Source organism: Orycteropus afer, unplaced genomic scaffold (genome assembly GCF_000298275.1).
Source record: "Orycteropus afer afer isolate SDZICR_OR568_19922 unplaced genomic scaffold, OryAfe1.0 scaffold00033, whole genome shotgun sequence".
Classification (NCBI taxonomy): domain Eukaryota; kingdom Metazoa; phylum Chordata; class Mammalia; order Tubulidentata; family Orycteropodidae; genus Orycteropus; species Orycteropus afer.
The window spans coordinates 16,129,902-16,142,985 of record NW_006921620.1 but is presented as its reverse complement, the minus strand read 5'-3'; positions in this window follow the sequence as shown (position 1 = coordinate 16,142,985).

Genomic DNA, 13,084 nt, shown 5'->3' with positions numbered 1-13,084 from the left:
CCAATACATCTTGATTGTATGTTTGATCAATTTCAGATTGAAGAAGTTGGTAAAAATCTTCAGTTTCTTCATCTTTGGTTGGTGGTCGATGTGTAAATTTGAATAGTAGTAGTATTAACTGGTCTTCCTTATAGTTGTATGGATATTATCCTATTACTGACAGCACTATATTGCAGGATAGGTCTTGAAACACTCTTTTGGATGATGAATGCTATGTCATTCCTCTTCAATTTTTATTCCCAGCATGGCAGACCATATGATTGTCTGACTCAAAATGGCCAATACCAGTCCATTTCAGCTCACTAATGCCAAAGATATTGATATTTATGTGTTCCATTTCATTTTTGACAATTTCTAATTTTTCTAGATTCATACTTCCTATATTCCATGTTCAGATTATGAATGGACGTTTGCAGCTGTTTCTTCCCATTTTGAGTTATGCACCATCACAAATGGAGGTCCTAAAAGCTTCACTCCATCCATGTCATTAAGTTTGACTCTCCTTTGAAGAAGCAGCCCTTCCCCAGTTGTATTGTGAGTGATTTTCAACCTGAGGGGCCCATCATCTATGACTACATCAGATAATGTTTCAGGGATATTCATAAAGTTTTGCAGTAATATATCAGACAGTATTTCACTGCTATTCATGAGGTTTCCACTGGCCAATTTTCTCAGAAGTGGATGGTCCCATTCTTCTTTCAAGTCTGCCTTAGTCTGGAAGCTCTGCTGAAAACTGTCCTCCATGGGTGACCCTGCAGTATTTGAAATACTGGTGGCATAGCCTCCAGCCTCATAGCAACATGCAAGCTACTATAGTACAACAAACTGACCAATAAGAGTTGAGGTCCTACCTACCCCTTTTAGGCTGGGTTAATTGCACCCTCTTCTATAGCTTTGATGCAACTACTGCACACCCAACTACTGCATACCTACAACAGAGCACCTGTTATATTTACTTGTCACCATGTCTATCTTTCCTAACTTGCAAATTCAAAAAGTTTCATTTTTTCCATCTAAGAATACAGCCCAGCTAAGGCACTTATTAGGAGCTCTGGTGGTGTAGTGGTTAAAGCATTTGAATGCTAACCAAAATCCATCAGCTGCACTATGGCAGAAAGATGAGACAATCTACTTCAATAAAAATTAAAAAAAAAAAAAAAAAACCCAAAGCCACTGCCATCGAGTCAGATCTGACTCATAGCGACCCCTCCTTGGGTTTCTGAGGCATATCACTATGGAAGTAGATTGCCCATAAGATTTATAACTTTGAAAACCTAATGGGGGTCACTATAAGTTGGAATAGACTTGATAGCAGTAAGTTTGGTTTGGTTTGGAAGGCACTCATTACAATTTGTCAAATGAATTAGTAAATAGAATTGGAAGTGTAAGATTAACAGACTGGGGCTAACCTGTCTTGATGAAGTGTTACAGGGTTTTGTCTTCAAACTGGTTCCATTCAACATTTTTATCAGTGAGATAGAAGACATGTTTATCTAATTTATTCATCATGCAAAACTGGAAGAGATAGCTAACTTTAGAGATTACAGAATCAAGATACAGGAAAATCTCAAAAGGACATAGTCCAGAAAATGAAATATAAGTTAAAGGGAATGCATTAAAATCCAGTATTTAAATGTAACATCAAATGCTTGAGTATAGGATGGGGGAGATTTGACTACACTGCTAGACAGTCCTACATGGGAAGATGCTCTGGCAGTGTTAGTTAACCATAAACTGAGCATAAGCTGAAATTGCCATGAGCAACCAAATAGCTGTGATAAGCTCAGGTTGCACTCTTGCAATTCAAGCTTCCAATCACCTGAGGTCATGGTCTTTGAGCACTATGCACTCACCATTGAGAGCAAGGTATCTGTTTCCAGGTGCCATCCCTTAAAGGAAAGACTGACAAAAGCAAAGGGTGTCCAGGGGAAAGTCGCATCCCCCTTTGGGTTTCCGAGGTGGTAAATCTTTATGAAAGTAGATTGCGCAGTCTTCCTTCCAAGGAGTGGCTGGTGGGTTTGAACTGCCAACCTTCTGATTAGCAGTCAAATGCCTTAGGCACTACACCACCAAAGCTCCTTGATGAGAATGGTGTTGTTGTTGTTGTTATGTGCTGTTGAGTCAGACTTGACTCCTAGCAACCCCTTCGAGGCAGTATATCTCTACGGAAGTAGATTGCCTGACCTTCCTTCCGAGGATTGGCTGGTGGGTTTGAACTCCCAGCCTTCTGGTTAGCAGTCAAGTGCCTTAGCCACTATGCTACCAGAGCTCCCAATGAGAATGGTAGATGGTTCCAAAATATCTGACTTAGTAGAAACTGTTGAAGGTACAGGAAAAGTTTTGTCTGAAAAAGAAACACCTGTGAAGCAATGTGATAAATGAATGACTGATGTGCAGAGGAAAGAATATACTTGTTGCTCTGTGTTATACTAAAGGCTAAAAGTAGCACCCATGGGTAGATTGGAACTAGATTGTGATCTAGAAGGTCAGGGACTGTGACTGTTCCATTCATCATTTAGATCTTCATCATTTAACATATTGACCAGTAGACAGTAGTAAATACTTGTTGAATGAATAAATAATAGCAATATGAAAGAGAGCTTGACTCAGAGACAAGGAGAACTGAATTCATATCAGCTTCTTCACTTAGGAACTGTGAAAACATGCACTTGCAGCCTCTCTGAGCCTGTTTACACATATATAACTGGGGATAACAATACCATTTCAAATGATTCATATGATTTTTATGACTAGACAAAAAGGATAATGAATGGGAAATCTCTTTAAATAAATGGTAAAAATGGTACAAAAATGGCATGTAATAATACTGTTGTTGTTAGGTGCTGTCGATTCCAACTCATGGTGACTCTATGTGACAGAGTAGAACTGGCCCATAGGGTTTTCCTGGATGTAATCATTACAGAAGCAGATTACTAGATTTTTCTCCCACAGAGCCTCTGGGTAATTTTGAACTGCCAGCCTTTATGGTTAGCAGTACAGTGTTTAGCTATTGTGCCAACAGGACTCCTTGTAATAATATTAAGAACCATATTAAGTTCATTGTAAAGAAGGATTTTTTCATTTATTTAATCCATTAAGCAAAGGAATGGTTCACATTGTGCATTTGTCAGCTCTAGTCATTGCAAGTGTCAAGCAAAGGTTAGATGGCATCTCTGAATAATGTGGTAGAGGTCAAGTTTTGCTTTACATGAGATTCAAATTTGATGCTTACTGAGTTGCCCCACAATGCTAAGATTCTGTTATTGTGGTCAGTGGTATCAGTCCTTTCTAGCCTAACTTCACCAATTCCTTCACTGTCAATCAATACCAAAATTCTAAACATCTTCTGAGGTAGTGTGTTGGACTTAAAACCTTTTAGACATGCTTAAAGCTTTAAATCTTCCAGGACTTCCATTAGTCAATTTATTATGGACTTCTCTGGAACCTTCTTATCCTTTTTTCTGGGATTACCTAACACATCTGAGAGAAGTGACATGCCCGGCAGCAACCAAAACCACTGCCATGGAGCCAATTCCAACTTATAGCAACCCCCATTGGGTTTCGCCAGCCTTCTGCTTAGCAGTCAAATGCTTTAGGCACTGCACCACCAGAGTGGTTCATTATTGCTGCAATTCTCACTGTGGGTAGAAGAGAAAAAAGTCCTTTGTGGAAGACATATCAGAATGAGATGGGGAAGTAAGAGACCACTTCAGCATATTCTACAATGTCAACTCCTCTGCTACATTGAGAATCACTACTCTGGATTGGTCCAAAGAATCTATATTTATGACTCAGTTTGGTGTATGTAACAGAAATATTTTACAGTGATTTAACCGAACAGAAGTCCAAGGATATGTAGTTCAAGGCTGGATCAGCTATTTGAGGAAAACATCAAGGACCAAGATAGATTCTATGTTCCTATTCTGTCATCCTTAACCTGTGGCTTTCATTTTCATAATCTCAAAATGGCTGCTCTATCTCCAGGCATTGCATCTGCATTTCAACCAAGAAAAAAGAGGGAAAGATGAAGGGCAAGAAGTCAAAGCGAGCAAAGTTTATTCGTTTTTAAAGAGCTTTCTCAGAAGCCCTAGTAAAGTCCTTTTACTCTTATAGTAAAGGGAGAATATTGAATATCTTAATTGAATATGGTAGTTGTTGCAAATTGATCAGGATTCTGTTAATAAGAAAGGAAAGGATGGGTGATGTGTAAGCCAGCAGCAGTGTCTGTCTTAGTTTCTTCAGTCAAATGTTTATGGAGAAAGTATTTGCCAGATACCATTTTAGCCCTGAGAGTATTAAAATGAAAACATGGACAGTTTCTGTATCAGAATGAAGAACCGTATAGTATCAGTAAAGAGCTTTCACATAGTTAAACTTGTAACTCAGAAGAGGGGACAATTTCTTTATCTCTTGTCTATAATCAGAAAGTAAAATATATTAAAGCAAGCTAATGTAAGTTTGAGATTTTTCTGGGAATCAAACTATAGAAATATTCATTGTTTGGTTAAAAAAATAATATCTACTTCTCTATGGATTTGTTGTGACTTTCTGAAATTTTGAGGAAAATATTACTTATCATTAAGAGTGAAAAATGTCTAATAAAACATACATAATGAGTGGTTTATTGTATTTTTAACATAACACTGAGTTGTTATACAAAATAATAAGAATTGCTAATATGAAAATTATTTCCCCTTTCCCTTTTGTAAATTTATTTCAAAAAAATCAGAATTAAATCATTTATGCTTTGATAGTCCCATGTGCAGAAAGGTGCCTTTGTGTATTTCAGTTCTCCTATCTAGGATGATCTTCCTCTCCTCTCTACTAATTTCCATATCTGGCCTTATTAAGAAATACCTTACTGGTTCCATTACTTACTATTTCCAGAATAACAGGAAAAAAAAAAACAAAAAAACCCATTGCCATCAAGTTGATTTTGGCTCATAGAGACCCTCATTGGGTTTCCAAAGTGGTAAATCTTTATGGAACTAGATTGCCTCATTGTCCTTCCACAGAGCGACTGGGGGGTTTGAACCACCAACCTTCTGGTTAGCAGTCAAATGCCTTAGACACTCCGCCACCAGAACTCCTTATTTCCAGTGTATGCTTTGCTTTTGCAATAGATTTGAACTCTTTGAGTACAAGAGCCTTGCTGTTTTCAGCATGTGCTCTGATGCTCTCTCTGCCCACAAGTGCCCATTAAAGACTATTTGCTGTTGAGTCGATTTTGACTCAGAGACACCATGTGTGTCAGAATAGAACTGTGCTCCATAGGGTTTTCAATGGCTGATTTTTTTTAAAGTAGACAATCAGCCAGACCTTTCTTTCAAGGTGCCTCTGGGTAGACATGAACCTCTAACTTTTCAATTAGCAGCTGAACACATTAACTGATTGCACTCCAGGGACTCCAAGTGCCTGGTACCCACTAACCTCGAGTCATTTCTGACTCAGTGACTTCATAGGACAGAGTAGAACTGCCCCATTGGGTTTCCAAGGTTATAAATCTTTACAGAAGCAGACTTTCTCCTGCAAGTGCCTATTTGATGACATGAAATAAACACATACATGTTTTCTGAGCTGCTGGGTGCTATCACTTTATTGGTGGCATAGTATCTAAGGCATTTGACTGCTAAACAAAAGGCTGGCAGTTCAAGCCCACCAGCCACTCCTCAGAAAAAAAATTGGACAATCTACTTCTGTAGTGATACCACCTCGGAAACCCAAGGAGGGGTCGCTATGAGTCAGATCTGACTCAATGGCAGTGAGTTTGGTTTGGTTTGGTACTATATACATACATACATATATACATACATATATATACACATATATGTAAAGTTTGTTAGTAGCCAGAGATATAGAATATAGTATAAAACAAATACCTTAAAAAAACTACATATCAGTGATGAATATGGTGGCATTGAGGAAGAGAAAGACATAGAGAGGTACATGGGAGGTACAGACAACAAAGATGAACCCTTTTGCACATACAGTATGAAGTAGTACAGTAGACAGAATAGTATAGCCTTGTCAGTGAAGGCAAACATGGGCATACGGGTGGTTAGATGGGTGGACAGGCTGAACTATTAGGTATGTCTATGAAATGGGGAGTGTATCCAAGAACATGTATGGTTGGCAGACAATGGTCCTATAACTTTATGTGAATGATCAGAATTCCCAGGTGTATAATAGAGCTGACAAGGGGCAAGGGTGTGGTCACTGCTTGGTCATAGCCAGCTACCCAGAGGGACCGAGGAGTTGAATCTGTGGGCTTGGGACCATCGTCACAGAGGACATCAAGCTCAATTGACATAACATACTATACCAAACATTGTTCCACCTCCTACTTTGGCGAGTAGCGACTGGGATCTTAAAAGCTTGCAAGCTGCTATCTAGATACAATGATGGGTCTCTCTCTCCTCATCCAGAGCAAAGAAGAATGAAGAAAACAAAAATTCATGGAAACAATTAGTCCTAGCGACTGGTACACCATCTGATATGCAGCCTATACAACCATGAGACCAGAAGAACTAGATGGTGCCCAGCTACCACTGTCATCCATTTGGAAGAGGATCTATGTAGGAGATCCTTGATAGAGAGGGAGAACAATGTGGAACAAAACTCAAAATCATTTGGAGGGGAATAAAGGCAGGGGGGACCAAGTTTGCTGGTCCGATAGAGCCTGGTGGAACCACTGAGACTATGGTCCCTAGCTGCCCTTCAGGTCTGGAATTGAACCCACACCTGTGGTTTCCAGCCAAACAAAATACAGGCATATGAGCTGAACATTTATCTCAGGTAGATACACTCCTTGGAGAGAACAATCATGAGAGAAAGAAGGGCTGCTTATGCACAGAGAGACAGCTTAGGGGCAGGAGTCCATGGAGGGATGGACACTGGGAAGAGGTAACTATGGGGAGGAAGTGGGAGGGGAGCTGTTGCATTGTGGTAAACTGTGGTCAATGTCATGAGACAAAGTGTATGTGAACTGCTGTACGGAAAGAGAATTTGCTCTGTAAATCTTCACCCAAATCACAATTAAAAAAAAAAAAAAAATCACATACCTACACACTCATTGGTATTTCTCTAGTCAGGTTTAGTTAAAGGAGAGCAAATTCAGTGAGCTATAAAATTGAATTGTTTTGGTTACCTGGTGCTGCTCTGACAGGAATGTACCACAAATAAGATGGCTTGAAGAAACAGGAGTTTATTCTCTTACAGTTTGGAGGCTTTAAGTCCGAGTTCAAAGTGCCAGGCTCTAGGGGCTGGGTGAAAGCCTCTCAACCTTGGCTTTCATCTCTGACTCCTGCTCCCAGCCCACTGAACCTGGAGGCTTTTCTTCACTCAGCTGCTGGCTGCTGAGACTGACAAGCCCAAGGTTGACAAGTAAAAAGGCATAGTCCTGATGTTACCAAACCACATGGCAGGCCATTCATTCAAGTCCATTGAAAGTCCCAAGGTCAGCAGAGCATGGCAGGCTGCTGAACAATGACACAGCTACATGCAGAGTTCAAGCATACCATAAGCTAGAGACCACTCCCCAAAGCTTCTGCTTATGTACAGGAAGCAAACCACATTCCCTAAGGCAGCTACTCAGCTGCTCACAGTAGATTCTACCATGGAGTTGATTACCAGTCTCATCATGGGAAATACTACATCCAGCTGCCTAACCACTCAACCAGGCCCAGCCAAGTTGACACACAAATTTAACTACCACATGGATTAATGAAAGTTGGGAGTTTTCTAAGTAAGGATGATGGAAGAGAGAGGGCCCACAGGAGTTAAGGGTGTTTACAAAGGCGTGATTATAGTGCTAGGCCACAGTATTTATGGACATTTACTGGCAGTGAGACAAAGCACTCAAAGTAGTACAGTAGACAGAATAGTATGGTAAATGATAAGGAAGTGGTGGTCAGAAAGTGGGCCTCCTGAGATTGATTTCAAAGTTAGGGATATTATTGATGAAGATAAGATTTAAGAAATGATCATGGGGGGAATGATTAAGGGTGGCGGCAATGACTATTAGAAGCAAAGAAGACAAGAAACTCAGAAGCTGTGTATGAGAATATTCAAGTTACTAAGAATAGAGTTAGGAGTGAAAGAGAGGAAGAGAATTAATCAGGTGCCAAAATCATAATGAATAAAGCGGGATTACCGGAAGGAGATGGACTTTGGGCAGTAGTGGGGAAGATAAATGTTTTGCAAGTGGTATGTGGGGTCATCATCTGAGAGGGCATCAGTAGTATAAGAATGTTATCAAACCAAGCCAAGATCCCACCAGAATAAAAAGATAGAAGGAAGGCTTAGTGAAGAAATGGAGGATATCACGCATTTTGCTAATGGATAATCTTAAATTCTAGAGAGAAGAGTGAAGGGCTTGGAAGGCTCAGAATCAGTTCAGAGTAAAAATTTACAGAGAGATATTAATGATAAGCCTGGATACTTGGATGCATCAAGAAGGATGTAAGGGAGGGTGCGATTAGCCCTGACAGTCTTATTGACGAAGGTCTGAGATCAGACCCAATTATTGCCAATTATATGCAAATGAGATTGGTAAGATAGGCAAGGTATAGGCTGTCTTTTCAGGAGCCTATGGAAACTTTGAAAGCAGAGTAGAGTGGAAGAGAATGGTCTTAACAAGAATAATAGGAAGTCAGTAGGCTTCCCTTAAATCCCACAGCAGAATCATTAATATTGGCTGACCAGATAGCTGCCAGACCTACAAGAGTATAAACAAATGCTAATGATATAAACACCATGCCCTCACAAGCTAAAATATCCCAATTAATCTTGTCATCCTTTTCAATTTAAACATTGCTTGTTCAAAGATTAGCTGAATTACATACAGAAAGATGCCTTAAAAACTCACACATATATAAAGTAGTTCATAATTTTTCAAATAATTTAATATATTTTACCTCACATGAACCTTTTAACAATCCTAGGAAGCATGTAAGATGAGTATTTTTATCTCCATTAGGAGGGAGAGGAAACGAAGGTTCAGAGAGGTTAACTGACTGGCTTGATGGCACACAGCTAAGTGATAGGAAAACCAAGATTAGAAACTAAATTTCTAGACCCTCCATTCAGTGTTGTTGCCATTGCCCACTTCCAAAACAATCTCAATTCAACTCAATTCCAGACATTTTTTGGTCATCCTTTCCTGCTGGCTATCCAAGAAAGCTTTGTAGAGAACAGGCATCACCCCTTCCTGGGATGAGATATCATGAGATGTGAACTATTTTTACCATTTTTCCCCTCTGAGTTCTCAAAACTCAATTTTCCATTTACAAACTACACTTAAAATTCACTGCTCATTTAAGCAAGTATATCTGCAAAAAGTAACATTGTGAAAGAAATCAACTGAATTCAAAATTTCCCTGCTTTCCATCTCTGAATATTTTTCTTGGCTCAGAAGGTCACATTGGAAATTCCAAGACTTCCATATAAATAATTATAAAAGCTTGCTTGTGATTTGCCACATTATAGCTAAAATGGGACTTAAGGAGAATATCCTGTTTTTGAAGTCTTTGTGCCAGGGTAAATAGAACAAATGTTAAATGATTAAAATATTTAAAAAGGAAATTATAACACAAATATTGCGTCATCCTTACGGAGATTACAAATATTTTTCTAAAAATGTCTTAGGCAAGCTTTTAAAAATCTCAAAGGGAGATAATAAATACGTGAGGATAAATGTTAAATGAAAATGAAAGTACTCAGCTTTGACCTAAAAGATTTCTCCATTTGAAGAACTTAGACTCCTAAGAATCAATGGAACCTATTCCCCTCACCTTTCTGAGGCTGCAGCATCTTTGCTACCAATGACAATGACCTTCTCAAGCCAGCAGGCACTGTGCAGCCTAATATTTTCCATGCTTCTTTGATTTCTGGAGTCTGACTATTTTGTTTTCTTCTCAGGGCTGTTTTTCAAGAAATTACTACAATACTGTTCTTTTTTGTGTTGTTTTTAAATTATTATTTAAGGTAAGCAAGCTGGACAAGATTTAGAAGGATTGTGCAATTAATTCTTCTTTAAAGCAGTGAATCCAGAAGGACCATCTTGAAGGTCCAGAAGATAAAAGTTTCAAGATCATAAATGAGATGTTTATGTTGTAAAAAGTTCTGAAAAAATCACCTAGCCCTCTCTGGTGATCAGGTATGAGCACCATCAACAATAACTTAGTATTCATAATAATGCGCTACCATTAGAAATGATTTACTTTTTTTAACCCCCCTATTGTATATTGTCTTTCCCTTCACTGAAATTAATATCTGTCTATTAGCTAGTTAATGATTTTTCCTCTCATCCCTTCTCATCCCTGGTAATTATTTACTTTTGAAAATAAATTAGATGAGAATCCAGGCACTTCCCATGGCAATGCCATCATGCTTACTCATTTGCATTCTCAGTGCTTTCTTGATTGGGAGTAAAGACACAGAGTTATGGCCAGCTTGCTTGGAATTGCTCATAACTCTCACTCTATCTTATCTGTGACACAGAGCCAAAGATAACCAACATTTTGTTAATTATGATGTTGCTGTTGTTAGCTGCTGTTGAGTTGGTCTGTGACTCATGAAGACCTCATGCACAACAGAGGGGAACATTGCTCAGTCCTGTCCCAGCCCAGTGCTCCATCAGGTTTTCACAGGCTGATAGGAAGTAGATGACCAGGCCTTTCTTCCCAGTCCATCTTAATCTGGAAGACATTGAAACCTGTTCAGCATCACAGCAGCAGGCAAACCCCTACCGAGAGACAAGTAATAGCTATGCATTGGATACACTGGCCTAGAACTGAACTGGATATCCCACATGGAGGGCAAGAATTCTACCACTGAGTTATCAATACCTTGTTGATAATGGTAGTTATAATTAGGAAGAAAGTCCACAGGGATATTTGCTTTACATCCCTGCAAATATTTACAAGTTTCACCTAAAACCTGTTTAGTGAATTTGAAAACCATCCATCCTATTAAAAAAAAAAAAAAAGCACTGCCATTGAGTCAGATCCGATTCATAGCAACCTCTCCTTGGGTTTCCAAGGTGGTATCACTACAGAAGTAGATTGCCCAGTCTTCCTTCCAAGGAATGGCTGGTGTGTTTGAACCGCCAGCCTTCTGGTTAGCTGTCAAATGCCTTAAGCACTATGCCACCAGAGCTCCCCATCCATCCTATACTATGATTGAAAAAAAGTGCTTCTGATTAAGTCCAACTCCATGTAAATGAAGCAATCAATGACCCCCTGGGGTCACAGTGAGCAGGAGTACAGCCTGGACTTGAACTTAAGTTCCATCTCAAGGTAGATCTCTTTCCACTGATCTCTATTGACTCTTTCGGGTTATAAGTTAAAATAATTTTTTGAATACTTCCATTGAATGTCTGCAGGAAAAAGGACTGCATGACCATTTCAAGGAAAAGCACATAAAAACAATTGCTTACACAGCAGAAATGCAAAGTGAGTAAAACTGGTATTTTTACTACGCATTTGCATAGGATGTAGGATTTGTTTGTTGTAGACAAGGATAATTACATCTAAAATATTTCAAAAATTTATCAGTGAAACCACAACACACCTCTTCTCTGTGTCACTCAATGAGATTTCAAGTCTATTATATTAATTCCCACATTATCCCTAAGAAATAGGCCCATTTTACAGAATGTAAGTAGTAAAAGGAATTGTGGTAGTTAAGGTTATGTGTCAACTTGGCTGGGCCTGGTTTTGAGTGGCTGGGAAGCTGGATATAGTAGTTATTTCCCATGATGAAATTGGTAATCAATTCCATGGGAATCTACCAGAGCAGCTGAGTAGCTGTCTTAGGGATGTGGTCTGCTTCCAGTATATAGAAGCAGCTTTGAGGAAGGTCTCTAGCTTTGGCACACTTGAATCTTGCATGTAGCTGAGTCATAGTTCAGCAGCCTGCCATATTTTCTGTCAATATGGGGAATGTTAATGGATTTGAATTAGTGGCCTGCCATGTGATTTGATCATTTTGGGACTGTGACAGTTTACTTGTTGACCTTGGGCTTGTTAACCTCAGCAGCCAACAGCAGCCTGAGTGAAAAGAGGCTTTGTTCTGGTTACCTAGTGCTGCTGTGACAGGAATGTACCACAAATGGGATGGCTTGAACAAACAGGAGTTTTTTCTCTAACAGTTTGGAGGCTTTAAGTCCAAGTTCAAAGTGCCAGGCTCTAGGGGCTGAGTGAAAGCCCCTCAACCTTGGGCTTCAGCTCTGCCTCCATCCTGCTCCGAGCCCACTGAAGCTAGAGGCTTTTCTTCACTCAGCTGCTGGCTGCTGAGACTGACAAGCCCAAGGTTGACAAGGCACAGTCCTCATGTTACCAAGCCACACGGCAGGCCATTCATTCAAGTCCATTGGAAGTCCCCAGGTTGGCAGAGCACAGCAGCTACTGATTAATGACACAGCTATATGCGGGGTTCAAGTGTACCATAAACTAGAGACCATTCCCAAGGCCTCTGCTTATATACAGGAAGCAGACCACATCTCTAAGGCAGCTACTCAGCTGCTCACAGTAGATTCTACCATGGAGTTGGTTACCAGTCTCATCATGGGGAACACTATATCCAGCTGCTCTGCCACTCAACCAGGCCCAGCCAAGTTGACACACAAACTTAACTACCACAGGCCTCCACCTCTAGTGGCCCAGGGGAAGAGGTAGAGCTGAAGCCCAAGGTTGAGGGGCTTTTACCCAGCCTCTAAAGCTGGCACTTTGAACTCAGACTTCTAGTCTTCTAAACTGTAAGAGAATAAATTCCTGTTTGTTAAAAGCCACCCACTTGTGGTACTTTCTGTTAGAGTGGTACTAGATGAACAAAACAAGGATGTTTCATGATTTTCCAGTATCGTGTAGTTGGAGGCAGCAGAACATAGCAAATCCTAGTTCTGCCTCTCTTTTTTGGGCAAAGTCAGGAAAGTTGTTTCGCTTCTCTAATCCTTCATTTCCCCATCTATAACATGGGAATAAAAATAATATTCACCTGATAGGACTGGCTACGCTTAATGTGAGATAATGCATATAAAGTTTGTAGCCTATTTCATGGTAAACAGAAAATACTCAATAAATCT